Source organism: Ceratotherium simum, chromosome 20 (genome assembly GCF_057802395.1).
Source record: "Ceratotherium simum simum isolate JZ-2026a chromosome 20, ASM5780239v1, whole genome shotgun sequence".
NCBI lineage: Eukaryota > Metazoa > Chordata > Mammalia > Perissodactyla > Rhinocerotidae > Ceratotherium > Ceratotherium simum.
In genome coordinates this window covers 427,068-446,922 of record NC_141919.1, presented here as the reverse complement: position 1 = coordinate 446,922, position 19,855 = coordinate 427,068, and the positions used below count along the sequence as shown (strand labels likewise).

Sequence of the window (19,855 nt, the reverse complement as noted above, 5' to 3'; positions counted from 1 at the left end):
CAGTAAATGTCCACATATACTGGGTTTTAAAAAAGGCACTGCATAGGGACTTCCACTTCTGGCCACAATAGAGTAACAGACTGATTTACCATCCCAAGTCAAACAACTGGAAAACCACACAAAATACATGAAACAATGGTTTTTAGACATTGGACAATAAGCAGTAAATGATGTCATATGGTAAAAGGCAAGGTACAATGTCACTTTTGTACATTGAGAAAAGGGAAATAAATGAGATGTGTCCTATAACTGCCACAGCAGAGAGTTTCTAGGCCACAGCACAGAATGAAGACACCAAAACACAGGCTGGCAATATCAGTTAAGTTGAGGACATAAGAGTTCAAAGTTTAGAAAAGTCCTGGCAACTAGAGTCTCGGGGCAAAATGCTGGAGAAGAAAGCTGTACTGAGATAGAGTCATGGAGGTATACAGAAGGGTCCTGGCGTCTTTGGCTGAGTACTAAGCTGAGAACGCACGTAAGGACACTGCTCAGGGTTGGGAAAGACCAGTGAAAAGGAACAGACAGAAAACCTCCAAAGCACATGCAAGGATGGGAAGTTTGTATTTCCACCAGCCAGAGGTGAAAATGCTAACCTATGGGAAAACATGGGAAATTTGGTAGGACAGCCTAAGGGTTCTGCCTTAGTAGAGAGGCCAAATGAGACCTTCCCCAAAGAGTGCTCTGAATCCAACATAATAAAGCATAAAAGCAAGTCTTAAAAGGATCAAAACCAGGGGCCAGCCCCGTGGCGTAGCAGTTAAGTGCATGCGCTCCGGTGCTGGCAGCCCGGGTTCGGATCCTGGGCGCGCACCGATGCACCACTTCTCAGGCCATGCTGTGGTGGCGTCCCATATTAAAAAAGTAGAGGAAGATGGGCACAGATGTTAGCCCGGGGCCTGTCTTCCTCAGCCAAAAAAAACAGGAGGACTGGCATGGATGTTAGCTCGGGGCTGATCTTCCTCACACACACACACACACACACACACACACACAAAAGGATCAAAACTAATTCCAAATAGCTGCATCCCAGAGAAATGGAAAATATTTTAAAGCAAACATAAACTATAAACTGCCTACAAAAAACCCATTTTAAATATAATACAGGTTAGAAATAAAAGGAAGGAAAACAATACCTTGCAAACACTAATCAAATGAAAGTCAGGGGGTTACATTTACATCAGATAAAGTTCAGAAAAAGAAACATTATCTAAGATAAAGAGGACACAATGCTAAAGAGGATAACTCATCAAAAGGATATATAACAATCGTAACAGATGACAGATACTTCCGATAACAACTTCAAAATACACACAAAAGCCTGATCGATTTGAAAGACTAGACAAATCCACAGTTATAGTTGGACATCAACACAACTTTCTCAGTAACTGAGAACAAGTAGACAAAAAATCAGAGAGAATACGGAAGACTTAAATAATACAATCAGCTTGACCTAATTTTCATCTATAGAACATGAGATACCAAAACAAAACAAGCATTATTTTTAAGCACATATTGAACATTCACAAGGATATAGCATATGCTGGACCGTAATAGAATTTTCAATAAATGAAAAAATATTAAAACCATGCAGACTTTTTTCTGAATAAAAAGTATTTCAATTATAAATTCGTAACAGTAAATAATTAGGTGAAGCCCAACTACTTAGAAATTAAACAACGAACTTCTGCCATGCCAATCTGTCAAAGAAGAAATTACAAGACAAGAAAATAATCTTGAACTAAATGAAAATGAAAACAGCACATACAAATTGGGTGATGCGGGCCAGCCCAGTGGCTTAGTGGTTAAGTGCGCGCGCTCTGCTACTGGCGGCCCGGGTTTGGATCCCGGGTGCGCACCGAGGCACCGCTTCTCTGGCCATGCTGAGGCCGCGTCCCACATGCAGCAACTAGAAGGCTGTGCAACTATAACATACAACTATCTACTGGGGCTTTGGGGAAAAAAAAAGGAGGAGGATTGGCAATAGATGTTAGCTCAGAGCCGGTCTTCCTCAGCAAAAAAGAGGAGGATTAGCACAGATGTTAGCTCAGGGCTGATCTTCCTCACAAAAAAAAACAAAACAAACAAATAAACAAAAAAAAATTGGGTGATGCAGCCAGAACAGTGCTGAGAGAAACATATGCTTACATTAGAAAAATATATGCTTAAATGCTTATATTAGAAAAAAAGAAGGGTTTCAAATTATGATCTAAGCTTCTACGATAAAATGTTAGGAAAAAAGTTCAAATTAAACTAAAATTAAGTAGAAGAAAGAAAACAATTAAAAAAATGAAACAGAAGTGAGAAAAACAATTGAGGAATCAATGAAACTAAAATCTGCTTATTTGAAAAGATCAATACACTTGACAAACCAGCCAAATAAAAAAGAAGATGCAAATAACTAATATTGAGAATGAAAGAGGGGATATCACTATAAATGCTACCGATACTAAAAGAATAATAAGAGAATATTATAAGCAGCCTTATACCAATAAGCTCAATAACTTATATGAAATTGACAAATTCCTTGAAAGACACTACCTATCAAAGCTTGTTCAAAAAGGCAGGAAAAAAAAGTTACCTGAATAGCAGTACACCTATTAAAGAAGTTGAATTTATAATTAAGAACTTTCCAGGTTCAGATAGCTTCAATGGTGAATTCAACCAAACATTTAAGGAAGAAATAATACCAATCTTATACAAACTTTTCTAGAAAATGGTAACACATTCCACTCATTCTATGAGGCAAGAATTACCATGATATCAGACTCAGGAAAACATAATACAAGAAAATAAATCTACAAATATCCTTTTAGAAATATAGGTGCAAAAATCCTTGAAAAAATCTTAACAAAATGAATTTAGCAAAATATAAAAAAGGTTAATATGTTATGACCAATTGGGGTTCATCTCAAGAGTTTAAGATTTTTGAACATTCAAAAATAACATAATCTTGCACTACATATAAAAATAACTCAAAATGTGATGGATCAAAGACTTAAATGTAAGAGCTAAACTTATACAATTCTTAGAAAAAACATAGGAGTAAATCTTTATGACCTTGGATTCTTAGATCATAACAATGATCTTATATGCATGATAATGGTTTCTTAGATATGACACTAAAACAAGCAAAAATAGATAAATTGGGTAAAGAAAAAATAGGTAAATTGGACTTCATCAAAATTTAAAACTTTTATGCCTCAAAGGACACCATCAATTAAAGGAAAAGACAACCTACTGAATGGGAGAAAATATTTACAAATCAAAAATATTCAATAAGGGACTTGCATCTAAGATATATAAGGAACTCTTATAACTCAACAACAAAAAGACAAGTAACCCAGTTAAAAAACAGGCACAGGATCTGAATAGACAGATTCCAAAGATATAGAAATCGCCAATAAGCACACGAAAAGATGGTCAATATTATTAGTCACTAGTGAAATGCAAATCAAAACCACAACAAGATACCATTTCACATCTACCTAAAATGGCTATAATTTAAAAAAATAGGAAATAACAAGGGTTGGTGAGGATGGCAGAAACTGAAACTCTCACACATTGCTGGTGGGAATGTAAAATGGTCTAGCTCCTTTGGATAGAGTCTAGCAGTTGCTCAAAAGGTTAAACATGGGGTCGGCCTTGTGGCTTAGCGGTTAAGTGTGCGCGCTCCGCTACTGGTGGCCTGGGTTCGGATCCCGGGCGCGCACCAATGCACCGCTTCTCTGTCCATGCTGAGGCCGCGTCCCACATACAGCAACTAGAAGGATGTGCAACTATGACATGCAACTATCTACTGGGGCTTTGGGGGAAAAAAAAAGAAGGAGGATTGGCAATAGATGTTAGCTCAGAGCCGGTCTTCCTCAGCAAAAAGAGGAGGATTAGCACGGATGTTAGCTCAGGGCTGATCTTCCTCACCAAAAAAAAAGGTTAAACATAAAGTTATCATATGAACTAGTAATTTCATTCCTAGGTATATACCTAAGAAAAATGAAAACATATGTCCACACAAAACCCTGTACATGAATGTTCATAGCAGCGTTATTCTTAATAGCCAAAAAACGGAAACAAGCTAAATGTCCATCAACTGATAAATGGATAGATAAAATGTGGGATATCCATACAATGAAATATTGTTTAGCAATACAAAGAAATGAAGCATTGACAGATGCTATAACGGGAATCAACCTTGAAAACATATTAAGTGAATGAAATCAAACACAAAAGACCACATATTGTATGATTCCATTTATATGAAATGTCCAGAATAGGCAAATATATAGGCACAGAAGTAGCTTAGGGCTGGGAGAGATGGGAACAATTAGGGGTGTGCGTGGCAGTTAAAAGGTAAGAGGTTTTCCTTTGGGTGATGAAAATGTTCTAAAATTGATTGAGGTGATTGCACAACTCTGTGAATATACAAAACAATTCTGAATTGTACACTTAAAAATGGAGGAATTTTATGCTATGTAACATATCTCAATCAAGCTGTTACAATAAAAGTCAATGTAATTCATAACATTTTTTTTATTTTTTATTTTTTTATTTTTTTTTCCCCAAAGCCCCAGTAGATAGCTGTATGTCACAGCTGCACATCCTTCTAGTTGCTGTATGCGGGACACGGCCTCAGCATGGCCAGAGAAGCGGTGTGTCGGTGCGCGCCCGGGACCTGAACCCGGGCCGCCAGCAGCGGAGCACGTGCACTTAACCGCTAAGCCACACGGCCTGCCCCATGTAATTCATAATATTAATCAAGTAAAAAAGAAAAACCATATAATCATCTCAGAAGCTAAAGAAAAAGCTTTTTACAAAATTCAACACCCACTGATAATGTAAAAGAGAAAAACTTCAGCAAACTATGAAGAGAACAAATTCCTCAATCTGATATATGGAAACTCTGAAAAACCTACAGGTAACATCACATTTTGTATTGAAAGATGAAAGTTTCCCACTAAGATGAGGAACATGGCAAGGATGCCTCCTCTTACAACTTGTATTCAGTATTGAAGTCCTAACCAGCTCATTAAAGAAAAATATATGCAAACTAATTGTATTTCTAGACACTTCCAATAAACAACTAGAAATTAAAATTAAAAAAATTTCCAAATATACAAAGAATGGATCTCAGATTATACGTGTAAGACAGTGTTTGGGCTGAACTGTGTACCCCCTAAATTCTTATGTTGAATCCCTAAACCCTAGTACCTCAGAATTTGACTGTATTTGGAGAGAGGGCCTTTAAAGAGGTGATTAATTTAAAATTAGGCCATTAGGGCTCTAATCCAATCTGACTGGTGTCCTTGGAAAACAAAATGTGGACATACAAGACAACAATAGGATGCACATACAGAGGAAAGACCATGTAAGGACACAGGGAGAAGGTGGACATCTGCAAGCCCAGGAGAGGAACTCAGGGGAAACCAAACCTATACCTTGATCTTAGACTTCTGGCCTCCAGACCTGTGAGAAAATAAATTTTTGTTGTTTAAGCCATCCAGCCTGTGGCATTTTGTTATGGCAGCCCTAAAACAGACAGGTACACTGAAAAACTATAAAATATTGCAAAGAAAAAGAAAAATCCTAAATAAAAGGAGAGATACATCATTTTTGTGGAACAGAGTGACTCAATATTATGAAGATGTAAAATCATTCCCAAATTGAGTGCAGATTTACAGCAATTCCAGTTGGAATCCCAGCAAGGTCTTGGAAGACACTGACAAGTAATTCTAAAATTTATATGGGAATGCAAAGAAACCATATGTGCCAAAACAATTTTCAAAAGAAGAACAATATTGGAGGACAGACTTCTTGATTTCAAAACTTACTAGAGTTACATTAATTAAGAGTATCGTATTAGCATTAAGGTAGACATACAGATCAATGAAACAAAATATAGCCCAGAGAGACCCACAGTTTATGGTCAATTTATTTTTGACAAAGGTGCCAAGGCAGTTCAATGCAGAAAGAATAATGTACGCATCAATTATTGCTCATATAATTGGATATCAAAAAGTGAAAAATGAACTACAACTCTAGCCTTACTTGATACAGAAAAATACCTGGCAATGGATCACAAAAATCAGGTTAAACTTAAAACTATAAAACATCTTGAAGAAAACAGGAGAAAATCTTAAGTGTGCAGTAGAGGATTCACCTTGCCCAAAGAAAGTTTTGGCCTCTGTCCAGCTCCTAAGGAGGTAAGTCCTAGGCCAGTGGGATGTCCTTCCTGATGAGAGTGTCTTTGTTTACCTAGGGACAATGCTAACTATGTGATTTATGGTGGGTGGGGCCCTTGGGCTACATGGTATTGGTTTGACCTCTGGAGGGGGTGGAGACTGAGTTAGCCAAGCAGGCCATCAGCCATGTCTACATTACTGACCCCCAATAAAAAGCCTGGCCATCAAGGCTTGGGCGAGCTTCCCTGGTTGGCAATACTCCGTGCGCACTGCCATACATCGTTGCTGGGAAAAAAGAGCACTGCTCACATGACACAACTGGGATAGGACAGCTGGAAGCTTGTACCTGGTGTCTCCTGGGACTTGATCTGTGTGGCTCTTCCCTTTGTTGATCTTAGTCTGCATCCTTTTGCTGTAATAAACCATAAACATGAGTATAATGGCTTTTCTGAGTTCTGTGAGTCCTTCTAGTGAATCATTGAACCTGCAGATGGTCTTGGCAAGGACCTCTCAAACTGCATTCAGTGACTTGGCATTAGACAGAGATTTCTGAAATAGAACACAAAAAGCATGTACAACATCATTAGCCATTAGGGAAATACAAATTAAAACCTAATAAACTACAACCAGACACCCAACAGAATGGTGAAAAACAGTAAGACTAGAAGACCCAATGTTAGTAAGGATGTGGAGCAACTAGAACTCTCATATGTCGTTAACAGGCATGAAAAACAGCATAACCCATGGAAAAACAGCATAACCCCTTGGAAACATTTAGCCATTTTTCTATAAAGCTACATATACACTTATCGTAAGACTCAGCAGTCAACTCCTCAGTATTTATGAGAAATGACAAATGTTCACACAGAGATTTGTATTCAAACATTCATAACAGTTTAATTTATAATGGCTCCAAATTGGAAACAAACAAAATGTCTATTAATTGGTAAGTGGATATCAGACTGTGGTACATACATACAAATGAACATCACTCAAGAATGAAAAGAATAAACTACTGATGCACGAAACATGTATGAATCTCAAAAGCGTTATGCTCAGTGAAAGAAGTCAAAGGAGAGTATATACCATATGATTCCACTTATATGTAATTATAAAAAAGGCAAAACTATTATGACAGAAAGCTGAACAGTGGTTGCAAGGACCCTGGGGGAGTGGAAGGATGGGAATGACTACAAAGGACTACAACGAACCTTTTTGGGGTGATAGAAAATATTCTACATCATGATTTTGGTGACAGAAATCAACTGTATACATTTTTCAAAACTCAGTAATTATACAATGAAAATTGTTGAGTTTCATGTTTTTGGTTAAACACACTTCTACAAAAATGATTAACATTAAAAAATAAAAAACAGGTTGCATTTTAGAGGGAGTCACATGGTAAGGTCTGCTCACCCACGGAGACGAGGTGGCTGTAGTTCTCCAGCATCACATCCCTGTACAGGGCCCTCTGCGCAGAGTCCATCTGCCGCCACTCCTCCTGGGTCAGCTCCACAGCCACGTCCTTGAATGACAGTGATGCCTGTAACAGCACATTTCCATTCAACATGAAGAGTTCAGAAATAAGAGACCTGGAAAATATCTTTGGGAATTAATTCTAATCATGTTTACCATTGAGAATTTAAGACAAAATGCTATAAAGGATGCGCATTATGGTCCTAACTTTGTCTTATACTTTGGGGTACTCATACAATTAGTACAAATATTCTCATGCCCTAATTCATTCGTATTTATTTATATTATATACATACATTGCCAGTTAGTATAATACTGATTATGGTAGGTAGAATAATGGTGCCCTAAAGATGTTCACGAACTAAGCTGTGAACATATTACCTTCCACGGTAAAAGGGACTTTATAAATATGATTAAAGTTAAGTACTTTGAAATGAGGATATTATCCTGAATTATCTACCACCCTAATCACATGAATCTTTAAGAGCTGAGAACCTTTCCCAGTTTTAGTCAGAGAGAGAGACTGACAACAAAAGATGGGTCAGGGGAGGGGGGCTATGACGCTGCTGGCTTTGAAGATGGAGGAAGGTGGCCATGAGCCAAGGAATCTGGGGTGGCCTCTAGAAACAATGAAAAGGCAAGGAAACAGATTCTCCCCTACAGCTTCCAGAGAGGAATGCAGCTCTGCCAACATCTTGATTTTAGCTGAGACCTGTATCAGACTTCTGACCCTCAGACTTGTAAGATAATGAATTTGTGTTGATTTAAGCCACTAAGTTTGTAGTCATTTGTTACGATAGCAATAGAAAATACAATGACTAAGCTTAGTGCTTTATTTTATTTATTTATTTATTTATTTATTTATTTATTTATTTTTGTGAGGAAGATCAGCCCTGAGCTAACACCCATGCCAATCCTCCTCTCCCTTTTTTGCGGAGGAAGACTGGCCCTGAGCTGACATCTATTGCCAATCCTCCTCCCTTTTTTTTTTCTCCCCCTTTTCTCCCCAAAGCCCCAGTAGATAGTTGTATGTCATAGTTGCACATCCTTCTAGTTGCTGTATGTGGGACGCCGCCTCAGCATGGCCGGACAAGCGGTGTGTTGGTGCACGTCCGGGATCCGAACCCGGGCCGCCAGTAGCGGAGCGCACACTTAACCGGTAAGCCACGGGGCTAGCCCCAGTGCTTTATTTTTTTAAGATAAAATTATTATAAATAGGCTTCCTGTAATCTTTTCCTGTACCCCAATGGCCTGTCCTGAGCACTCCCTAGGGTACATATACCCCACTCAGAATTCTCTGCTGGGATAATGGGGAACCAACAAAGACATACATGTAAGCCCTGGAGGTATTACATATGCCTAGACTTGTCTTTCAAGAAGCAATACTCTAGAGGAGGAGTGGAGAACATCTTAAAACAGAAGAAACCAACTTAAAGAGATGACCAGCTATCTCAAGGCAAAGCAAAGGGAATGAAGCACAGGAAACTAAACCTGTAAGAGAAAGAAACAAAACCTGATCATTAATTTCTTGGGCAGCTACAGAGAGGAGGTGCATGAGCAATTGGGTGGGTGCTCATGCCATAAATTGAGATGGAAAGAACAGAAGAATGGGGTTAGGCAGAAGGTCACAGTGAGCCCAGTTGCTCATTTTGTACTTAAAATCTCTGTGAGCAAAGAGGTGGAATTATACACACCACAACTGTTTATATGATTTTGGAGCACACATGAGAAGTCTAGGATAAAGATAAAAATTTAGGAGACATTAGCCATTAAGGTGATAACCGAAGTCATCAGAGAGAAAGACTTGGCTCAGAAAACACATATAAACCTAGGAGAGAATTGGCCCACATACAGAATTTGACAGAACACCTATATTTAAGAGGTTAGCAGAAAAAGCGCAGGCCATGGAAACTGAGAAGTAATTTTCTAAATGGTAGGAAGAGAAACTGGATAGAACAACGTCTTGAAAAATGACAGCAGAGATAATTTAAAGCGCAAATGATTTTTCCAGTTGAAGATAACAGATTGAGTACACACATTTACATCTGCCTCCAAAAACACATTCCAGCGAAATGTGAAACCTACTATAAGTATATGACACAGAGAAATACACTAAAGTGTACCAGCAGAAGGCCAGGAAATTTGAGTAAATTCTATAAGATACACAGTAGACAGAATCAGACTGAAAAACAGAGGAACATTGACCACATCTAATATAAACACAAAAATTGTCAAAAGGAACAAAGTTCTAATGAAAGCCCAGAAAGATGTCCAAGCTCAAACAGAACAAGACTTAGAACCGAAGGATGTCTTAGGATGAATGACTGGCAAAGCAATTAATGGAAGAACAACCAGAGTACCATGGAAGGTCCTCATTTTGCGTGTATCCTGCAGATGTAGGTCCATGCAAAAACCTGTACATGGATGTTTATGGTGGCTTTATCTGTAATTGCCAGAAGTTGGAAACAACTCAAATATCTATCAATTGACAAATGGATAAACAAATTGTGGTATATCCTACAATGGAATACTAATCAGCAACAAAAAGGGATGAACTACCAATATATGCAACAAAGTGGATGCTTCTCAAAAGCATTATGCTCAGTGAAATAAGCCAGACATAAAATGTTATATACTGTATGATTCCATTTACATGACATTGCAGAAAAGGCAAAATCATAGAGACATTAACCAGATCAGTGGCTGCAAGGGGAGGAGAGGGAAATGAGTAAAAAGGGGCATGAGGGAAGGTTCTGGGGTGATGGAAATGGATTGTAAAATTTGAATAAGCGAAAGACCCAGAACATCCAAAATATTTTGTGCACAGCAGAACAAAGCTGGACTAACATTACCTGATTTCAAGACTTAATGTAAAGCGACAGTATGACATTAGATAGATGGAAGAGAACAGAGTTCAAAAACACACCCACGTATAAGGTCAACTGATTTCAAGAGAGGTTGCCAAGGTAATTCAATGGAGAAAGAATATTCTTCTCAACGAATGGTGCTGGAAATTTTAAACATACATAAACAAAGAAAAAAAAAATTAACCTTGAACCATACCTTATACCAAAAAAAAAAAAAAATTAACTCAAAATGATCATAGACTTAAATAACAATATAGGTAAAACCTATAATATAAAACTTTCAGAGGAAAACACAGGACATAATTTTGTTGAGATTTCTTTAAAAGGACAAAAGCAGCATAATGCATAAAAAAATGGTAGATTAAAAACTTCTACTCTTTGTAAGACACTGTAAAGAATAGGAAAAATCAAGCCACAGAGTGGAAGAAAATATCTTCAAAACATAGAAAGGTATACCTAAAAAATTGTAAATTTTACTGTATGGAAATTATACTTTAATAAACAACAAAAAACTCCTCTCACAGTCACCTACACCAGACTCAAGGAGGTGCCCCACGTCACGTCTAACTCCTCATTCAAGCACCCCCTCAAGTGCCTGTGAATGTCACTGTACATTCTGCCCAGGCCATCTTCTCTGATGCCGATGCCACTTCCGAAGAAACTTACCAGGCCCAAAGAAACTACTGCTGATTAATGCAGCAGCAAGTGTCTGTGCCCAGGGACAGCCCTCAACTAAGGACAGAAACTAGGGGAGAAATACTCTTCCCTCTCCCAAATGGAACCCTCTGAGGGACACGCTCTGTACTTCCTTGGAGTGTTCGCACAGAGAATGAGTCACAACCCACTGTAATGATGGCCGCCATAAATCGCTCTTAGACTGGCTTGCCCCTCTTTCCTGTTTCACTCTTCCCTGTACATCCACTGCACTCAAGTCATGGTCTCACAGTCTGGGGGAACTCATCACCCTCCACAATGGCTGGCTCCACATATCACTTCAGCTGAAGCCAGACACCTTGCAAGGGCCTTTAAGATCCCACACGACCTACCCTCTTTATCTGTTTTGTTACTCCCTGTATTTATTCTGCTGTAGACACAATGGCCTGTTTGCTATGCTGGAACCCCTTTAGCACTACGCTGTCTCAGGGCATTTGCACAGGTATAGGGTCACGCTTGCCTGGCAGTAGCCTATGTGCCCTATAACAACCAGGTGCCCTTCTGGCCCCCTCCTGGGCAGGACACCAAATCTGGCATTGTACCTGTTTCTCTCAAAGAACATCACGTCTTGAGGGAACAGAGCCCTTCCACGTGAGCTACTGATGCTTGAAATGCTGGCCATGCAAGAACAGTCCCTCTTGGCAAGCCCGTAGCCTTTGTTCCCCTGCCTATATCAGCAACCTCCTCTCTGCTCCCGGTAGCGGTAACTCCATCTAGCCAGCCACCACTGGACAATCTCTGTAAGACTCAATAAACCCTTATGTCTCGTACGCTGTCTCTGGGTCTCTTCTTCCGTCTCTCCGCAACCTATCCCGCACTGCTTGTGCAACTGGGTGTGTGGTCAGACAACTGGTTACTTCCTCCAACTAAAATATTCTCTAACTATCTGAGCAGCTTACTCCCTCCTTTTCTTTCAAGTTGCTCTAAAATGTCTTCTCACGGAAGCCTATCTGACTACTTTATTTTAAATTAAAATCTGTCCTGCCAAACCCTCTCCATACAACTTGTGTAGCTTTATTTTTTTCCACAGCAATATTTCAACATCTGACATACAATAACGTATTTTAAAAGTTTATTGTTTGTTTTTCCTCACTTGAATGTATGCTACATGAAGACAGATTTTTGTCTGTTGTGTTCACTACTGTCTCACCAGTGATTAGAATAGCACCTGGTGCATAGTGGGTGCTCAATTAAACGAATGATGAATGAACAGATACTTTGCATGCAAGAATGCAAAATTTTACAACCACTATGGTGCAGTATTTATCAAAGCTAAAAATGCATTTAACCTCTGACCAGGTAACCCCATTTCTAGCATTTAACCTAAAATTCCCCATTCCCTACCCTTAGACACAGGTATATGAAGTTATTTATATATAAAGTCATTCATTGTAAACAACCTAAGTGTCTTTGCTAAGAAACTGATTGAAAAAAATCAATGGTACTTTCACATAATGGAATATACAATGCAGCTGCAAAAAGAAAATGAAGTTCATTAGTACTGATGTGGAAGTATCTAGAGTATATCATGTGAAAAAAAGGAATAGAATAGGGTATATAGTATACAAACTGTTGGCTAGGAATCAGGATAAATGTATCCATATTTGCTTGCCTCTTCATAACTAAACAATGGAAGGATATATGAAACACAATTAACGTGGCTTCCTATAGGAGGCAGAGGACACTGGGATAGACGATGAGAGAAATGGCAGAGGATTTCTTAATGTACACCTTTGCAACAGTGGATTCACTTTGCCCAAAGAAAGGTCTGGCTCTTGTCCAGCTCCTGGGAAGCAACCTACAGGCCCTTGGAATGTCCTGCCTCAAATGTCTCTTTGCCTGGGGGCCTTGGTCTATGCCAGTCTATGCTAACCATGTGATTTATGATGGGGACCTTGGGCCATGTGCTACCAGTTTGACCTCTGGAGACTAAGGTCAGCCATGTGGGAGTTCAGCCATGACTATGTGACTGAATGCCAGTAAAATCTCTGGACACCAAGGCTAGGGTGAGCTTCCTGGTTAGCAATACTCTATGTCGCTAGGAGGTAAGCAGTGCAGAGGACAACTGAAAGCTCACACCTGGTCTCTCTAGGACTCTGCCCTATCTATCTGCGTCTTCCTTTGCTGATTTTATTTTGTATCTTTTTTGCTGTAATAAACCATAACCTTGAGTATGATGACTTTTCTGAGTTCTGCGAGTCCTTGTAGTGAATAACTGAATGTGAAGGTGGTCTTGTGAACCTCCCAAACTGCAATACCTTTTTAGATTTTAGAGCCTTATGGACAGATTACTTATGCAAAACAAAACAAAAACAGTGAGAGCTGGGGGTGCAGAGTTGCAGAGCACCAAAATGGTCCCCTTTACTCTCAGTAGTTAGAGAATGCTGCCAGCAGAAAATGCCAAGACCACACAGAACTCCAGAAATTCTAGATTTCAGATTAGGCCACCCAGAACACAGCTTGTTCTTTTTTTGATCAGCAGTCTATGTATTAAAATAAAATTTCAAAAATAATAAAAATAGGAATTGTTGATATAAAAGAACAACTTTAGAATCATTATACTACTATGAACTAGGTTAAGAAAATACAGTAAAATATAAAACTATGAGTTTTTATGAAACTGGAATGACAAAAATTAAATTAAGAAAAAGTAGAAATGAAGGCTAAACCTAAGATCATTCAATAAAGTAGTTCAATAATCATAACCTTCACTTTCACATGATTTTGTAGCCCCCACAAAGCCCACATTATGAGTTTCAAAAATCTACAAGTCACAGATAATTTTCTCATATAAATTACTAGAAAAAACAAAATAAAAAAAATAAAGAGCAGGGAAGCATACCAATTCCTTTTATGAGCCTATAAGCATGGTAACATAATTGGACAGGCATATTAGAAAATTACAGGCTGAACTAACTTGTGATACAGAAACAGAAATCCTAAAAACAGTATTTGGAAATAGACCCCTGCAACATATATAAAAAGCACTATACTCAATAGCTAGTAGGGTCTATATAGGAATTCAAGAATAAGTTTACGTTAGAAAATCCATTATACTATTTACAATATTTATAACGGAAATAAATTATACCTTTCTTTAAACAGACACAGAAAAAGTACTCAATATGTCACCGCACATTTACGACTAGGTTGAAATCTAAGCAAACTGGAGGGAACCTACTCACCCTGACAAAGGTTACCCACCAAGAGCCAACAGCAAACATCACAGTTCATGGGGAAATTGTGTATATTTTCCCTCAGGATTGACTTGATCTATTTCTATTCTCATTTTTCCATTTAACACATGGTTCCTTCTAAACCTCATAAATCCACTACAACACAAAGTGGGGAATGAATAAAGAGCTCACCTGAGATGTGTTCATTTTCTGAGTCTCTTGGGAGAGTGTAGAGAACTGTGACGGTTCAGCTGAGGGGAAAGAGGAGGGGGCTCACGAGATCTAGCCTGCCTTACAACTCCTATACTCACCTCCCAAAATAACGGCACGCCAGTTGAGCAGCAGTCTCCCTATGGGAACAGGGCCCTCTGGGACTTGAAAAAGCATGGAAAGGACCATGTAGAGACAGCACCACTTCACGCACAAATGTGAAATGATCATGGGAACTTGAACCTGCAGTTTTTCATTGGTGGAATATAAACTCTTTTTCTATTCATTTAGCAATAATTCATGTGTTCTTATGACTAACAGAAAAACTAAGAAAACAAAGGATTATTAAAATTAAAGTACACAAAAGGATAAGGAAATAAGATAAAACTTTATGGCAGTATATACAGAAAAGTATTCAATATAATTCAATGCACATCCATGACTAAAATCAAGTTCATGCAAATGGGAACTGAAGGGAAGCTACTTTTTCATTAAAATTGGTATGAGGTGCTATTAGGCAAGGTTTTTGAAAAAAACTGTTTTAACTGGGTTACAGTTTCTCAAATCTCTTTTGATAAGACACTTTTGGTGACTTACTTGTGAGAGAGGGGAGTACTGTTTACCTCCTGGCTCTGTCACAAACAAACGAGGTGGCCCTGGACAATTCACTCATGCTACTGATGTGGTCAAAACCTTGTTTATGACTTGTTTTACAATTTCCAACTCTTTCCATGAGACTTCATTCAGTTTCGCATTACTCAATCATCTCTGGCTAGGAGCGAATAAATTTACCTTCAGTAGGTAATCGATGATTTTACTCTCCTGCCTACGTGTTCCTTGAGGCAAACTTTACCTTGGAATGCAAGGACACATCTCATTCATCTGCTCCCATGTCCTAATCTTTGAGACTAACCAGACCACCTAATACTTTCTCTTTTGACATTTCTATAGAATAGTAAAATAGCTAAAAATGGTATATAATGGCCCCACACAGACTCTTGCACTGCAGCTCTTTACAGCGCATGGGTCCCATCCCCACGCTGAACACAAAATAAAGGTGCACGGACGAACAAGCAGCTCATGTCTGAAAATTCTTTTTCAACTCGTGACTCAGCAGCCCCACATCACTACGAGGCCCAATTTCTTTAAGGCTTTCAACTGACTCAGAAGTAGATGACCTTGGAAAAGGCTTCATGAACCATCACTCTGGGATCCTGTGAGATGAGGGTAAAGGCTCTAGTACCACACGTGTCACAGCAGCACAGCATCTGTAACGAGTGGGGGGCATTTAAGGGAACTGGAGCCAGAACTTCCTCCCTCTGCCTGGTTATCCCTTAGCCCCGGACCTCGCCCTCACACGCTCTTCAACAAAGCAGCCTTCCCTCAGCAGCCTGGCCCTGGGCACCCCCCCCCCCCCCCAGCTCACCCTGCTCTTCTCAAGGACAGCCCAAACTCCCCACTCACAGTGTGGTGGCTCCTGAAGGTGGCATCATCATTAAGTCTGGCTCATTCTGAGCAAGGGGATCAGATCTGCTCCTGACCTTGCAAATCTAGGGTTTGCTCTTTCTGGGCTCTTCTGTCTCTGCTCTGAAGCTCTAGAGAGAGGTCTAAGGTCAGAGGGGCGCTCTCTTCTAGGTCAGACTCCTTCACAGAGGCCCCTGCTTCCTACCTCACAACAGCTGCTTTGTTTCAAGGCAACTGGGACTTGGGCCTGGCATCAAATCAATTTTAGGATCGCAAACCTGACTGTCTTGGAATATTAGACTTAAAACATATACAGCTCACAGAGCAGAAGGAGCCAGGAGTCTCAGCACGACCCAAGGGGCCTGAAGAGACACTAGAGATCCCAGGATACATTTGTCACAAAGTGAGATTCTATCCACATTCACTCAGAATTTTATCCCTGGGGATTAGGGGACAGTTCAGTCCTGAATGGTGTGAGGACACTAGAAAGAGTGTGAGAGGCGGGTAAAGCACACTAGTCTCTGAACAGACGCTTCACGCCCGGGCCAGCCTGTGACCTGCACATATCACCTCAGCAACCTGAGGCCTCCGTTTTTGTGTGTGTGTGTGTGTGTGTGAGGAAGATCGGCCCTGCTAACATCTGTTGCCAGTCCTCCTCTTTTTGCTGAGGAAGACCAGCCCTGGGCTAACATCCTTCCTCTACTTTATATGGGATGCCGCTGTGGCATGGCTTGACAAGCGGTGCGTGGGTGTGTGCCGGTCCGAACCAGCGAACCCAGGCCCAAGCAGAGAGCGTGAACTAAACCACTGCGCCACCAGGCAGCCCAGGTTTGTTTTTTAAATACTGCATCATTTAAAAAAATGCGGATAACTATACCCACCCCACAGGACGGTTGTGAGATTCACTAGGCAGGCAACAAAAGGGACAGCAGTTACCACTTATTCTTAGTGAAGACACTTGGCTACGCGACGCTTCATGAGTGACATTTTTTGGAACGCCAAGAAACAGTCATTATAAATATCCTGATTTTCAGAGAAGCAGCCTGATTCTTACCTAGGTTCCTTCTCTCGTCGTGGATCTGTCCCCCTGCCTACAGGAGACAGAGCTCGGACCTGCTCTGTCGGGACCGGGGTCCCGGTCCGCGGTAAAAACGCACACCCTCCCCCCACCGCCGACAGGGGCTTCTCCCGGTCGGGCCGCAGGCGGGCCGGGCACACGGTCCGCGCACACCCGGGCCGCCCGGGACATCTGCTCCTGACGGGCTCAGCCGCACCTGCGCCCCGGGAGCCCGATGGCCAGAGTCACTACCTGGGTCTTAGCGCTCACATAGGCGCTGGGGGGAACCTCCCCGGGGTTTCCGGAGACGAGGAGACGAGGGGGTGGGGGCTGGGGGCAAAGGAGCGGGCAAAAGTTCCCCAAACACCGCGAGGCCCTCGCCCCTCAACCTTCTCACCCCAGGTGCTAACAACTACGCAGATGCAAAGACACCGAAACTCCGCGATACCAGTCCCCGCGAAGATGCGAGACGCGGAAGGAAGGAGGCGGAGCATGCGCAGAAGGTGCCAAGAGGACTGGCCTGAATTCCGCTGAGGCGGCGAGACTCAAGGTTACCCTTCTGGTAAGCGTTGGCGTCCGAGCTGAGGTGACTTTTATGGCTTTTCTGGCAGTGAAACTTGAATATGGCCAGGACACTGGAAATGTTAAGGAAAATTACAGTTAGTCTTGTTAATTATGAAAATAATGGTACGGTTATGTAGGAGAATTTACTTATTTTTAAAAGTCATGCCTACCGAAGTATTTAGGATGGAAATTAAATATCTGTCATTTTACAAATTCTCAGCCAAAACAATTAGGCAAAGAAAATAGGACAAAGTGTGAAGATTTTGTAAATCGAGGAAATAGGTATATATGGATGCTTATTTCACTGTCTTCTAATTTTCTGTTTGAAAATTTATTTGAAAATAAAATTTTAAAAAATATGAATTTTCCTCCAGCAGCGTGCCTTTTAAACTCAGAACTGCCGAGAGAAGTCAAGGACATCTCTCTTGGGAATAAAGCTGTGAAATGTAAATAAAATGGTAGAAAGTGAAGCACAGCCTACCCTAAAAAACTAGTGTGTGTGACCAACATGTTTACCTCAGAAAAGAAAAAAAAGCAAGGTGGCTTTTCAGAAATACAAAGTAATACGCGAAAATACACACAACGACAATAAGAGGGTCGTGCAGATCACGCATCTTCCGGAGATGTGCGTGACATCAGACGCGTCTTACTCTGTCGCGTACATCGAGCGGGTTGGGGCCAGATTCCTTTCCGTTCATCGTTTCTTGCGTGCCGATGGTGGAGTTTTAGCCGTCGGGTCCCCTCCGCGCGGGCAGCAGGGACGGCGTCCCGGGTCGTCAGTGCGGCCCCGGGCTCAGGCGTCGGCAACGCGGGGTGCTCAGCGGCAGGGGGCGCTCCGGCGGCACCGCGCTCGGCCTCCTCTGGCGGGAAGGAGGGTCGGGGTGGCGACGGAGTCCCCGGGGCTCTCAGGCGCGCTTGCTGCCTCACTCCGCCCGCCCGACGGGGAGAGCCCCCCGCCTCGCTGGAGGCGCCCCCGCTGCCTGGGTCTGGCGGTGGCTCTGCGGCCGCTCCCCCGGCCACGGTGAACGGGGTCTCGGTCCGCCCTGGCTGGGAACCGAGTCCTTGACGTCGGTCGGTCGATTCCCGAGGGTCCTGGATTTGCACTCTTAATCGGACTGTGTTTTCCGTTTTTGCCAAAATGGACCCTACTCGGTATCAGGTAGACTTCCTTTGAGAAAGACAAAAAAAAAAACATGAACCTTTAATGCAAAAGGTAAATTTGACAATAGTGACTGTTTAATAAACTGTCAACCCTACCGTATTTATTCGTTTTATGCAAACAGGATGCTCTTCATTTTTATGTAGTCTTAGAAAATCAAGAGTAGGCTTTGCAATTTGTTTTTTTTAATCTACCTTAAGTTCTGTGCTGAACAAGACTGTTAAATAAGCCTTGTTATTCCTCAGATAATTGATAGCATTTTCCCTTATTTTATGTAAATGCATTTAAGCATTTATTTTTAAATTATAAATACATGCTAAATTAATCAAAATTCTTCAATGCATGATGAGATAATGAGAGCTCCCTCTCGCTTTCCAAACATAACCAGTGTTAACTAGACTTTATTCAGTGCAGAGATAAAGAAACACACATTTTTCAAAAAGCTCTATGTTTACTTATTCACTTGTTTTTACAGTTAACATTGTTTTGTGGTCCAGTTGTCTGGTCATGCTTTGTGGAACTATATCATTCTTTTTCCTAGCTGCATGTTATTCTGTGTAGGGGTGTTTCATATTTATTTAATCCTTTTTTTGATGATTAGTTAATTCCTTTCCAATTATTATCATAAATAGTATGCAGGGAATATGTTTGTAAATATATCTTTGCATATTTGTGTGATTTCTGTGGCACAAATGCCAAAAACATAGAATTTTTCCATTGAAATGTGTACACTTGGTAAAAATTTGAAAGATGTAAACAAATAGTCGTCAAAAAGGATGTGGCAGCTTATGTTGTTTCCCCACACCCTTTCCAACACTGGATATTATTAGAGAGGCTAAATGAATTTAGTATTCATGTTGTATATCCATATTTTTATTGGGTTTGTATCATTTTACATTGAGAACTGAGGGAAGCACACTGGAGCCTCCCAGGGCATCACTTACATAAGGTCACCTATCCAAGAGCAGGAGACGTAGGTGACCTACCTAATA

General features: G+C 40.8%; 1 protein-coding gene across 1 annotated transcript in view; it reads right to left on the bottom strand.

Annotated features, from left to right (window-relative positions):
* The window catches only part of LOC101396062 (uncharacterized), a 28,728-nt gene extending 11,195 nt beyond the window's left edge, over nucleotides 1–17,533 (bottom strand). Inside the window, 3 exon segments of the mRNA XM_087444245.1 lie at nucleotides 6,523–6,725; nucleotides 7,593–7,719; nucleotides 17,138–17,533. The gene's annotated coding sequence lies outside the window, so the exon portion shown is untranslated.
* Nucleotides 17,534–19,855: the final 2,322 nt, after the last annotated feature.